The following is a 1,500-nucleotide window of genomic DNA, read 5'->3' on the forward strand; positions in this document are numbered from 1 at the left end:
CTGGGCCGGCCCTGTATGTTATATATATTTGTTTACAAAGTATTTTATAGAAATATAATAAATATTAATATTTTGTTCAATAGTTACACATGATAACCTACGACACACATTTCACAACACATAAAACATGTAGGGAAAAAATTATCACTATCAAATATCAACATGTGCTTGTAAGATAAGGAGTTCATATTGTTAGAATATTTTATTCTAATCTTATTGTGTTCAAATACCATTTTGCCAGGGACAAGAGAACTGTCCCTCACTCGACATTACCACTAATTTAAGGGAATCTAAAGTGGCCAAAACAGCTAGCACGCTTTTGCCAAAGAATGGAACTACAATCCACAAGAAAAAGAGGAGAAATGTGGAGTAATTGTCGAGCTACCTATACGCTATAGCGCAGCGTTTTGTATATGTCTTCTCTCATACAAACCAATCACTTGGTCAGAAACAGCCCACACAATGGCCTGTCCAGGCGGGATCCTCATAAGCCGGGGAAGTAACCCCTTCCACAAAGCACGTATACCTTCTTCGGTACGGTGTATATAGTTGAGATGGCATGAAACAGTCCTCTGTACTTCAAATCACCCCTGATCGGCTTTGAGCCATCAGCCTCGTTTTCACAACGTCGAAAGGTCCAGTGCATATAGGACCAGCTGTCCCTGCAAGGAAACCCGAAATCATAGACTGCCATGGCTGAAGGACATTCCCATTATCAAATGCATTCTTGGCTGTGAACATTGCCGCCTGGTTCGTCCATTTCGCATAACTGTTGGGCAGCCCCTGCCCACAGACCACGAATCCCGTTTTCACGAACAATCATTCGGGCACAGTGTATATACTGTATAGGCCCCTTGTACTTCTGGAGCTCAGGGCTTAAACCTCTCCGCTGTTGTAGTCGGATTTTCACCACACCTGCATCAACATAACTAGCTGAGCTATCGACCTTAGACACAATAGAGATGTGACTTAGGGCCGCAATGATCAGAACCAAAAGACCAGCTATTAGAGCATGATGTAGAAGGGATAATGTGAATTAGTCGAGGGCCTTCTGGTCTTTGATCATCTTGGCAGTTCCAACGGCTTTTGCCGCCCTTTCTTTGTATATATGCTCTTCTTGTATTCGTCTAACAGAATGAATGAAAACCATTCTCATCATTCTCTATCTCAATTCCTCTCTGCTTTTTCCGTTCATCTCCTTGGCTGATCTCCGACATGGTATAAGAGCAAGGAAGGAGATCCTACGCCGGAGCAGTTACCGGCATGGGAGAAGCCAGCCAGCCGTCGCAACCACGAATGAATCAACCACCGATCAACGCTCCAACGCAGCGGAATCAGACTGAAGATGTTGAGAATCCTTTGTATCTCAACTCCAATGAGAATCCAAACACCATCCTTGTCAGTCCTCCTCTCAATGGCAGTTCGAACTATGCTTCATGGAGCATTCAATGCAAGTTGCATTAGAGGTGAAAAACAAATGGTTCCTCATCGATGGAAGCT

General features: G+C 43.5%; 1 pseudogene; it reads right to left on the reverse strand.

Moving 5' to 3' along the window:
• Positions 1–227: 227 nt before the first annotated feature.
• LOC109177139 lies at positions 228–1,217 on the reverse strand (annotated as a pseudogene).
• Positions 1,218–1,500: the final 283 nt, after the last annotated feature.

This window comes from Ipomoea nil, unplaced genomic scaffold (genome assembly GCF_001879475.1).
Source record: "Ipomoea nil cultivar Tokyo-kokei standard unplaced genomic scaffold, Asagao_1.1 scaffold0081, whole genome shotgun sequence".
NCBI lineage: Eukaryota > Viridiplantae > Streptophyta > Magnoliopsida > Solanales > Convolvulaceae > Ipomoea > Ipomoea nil.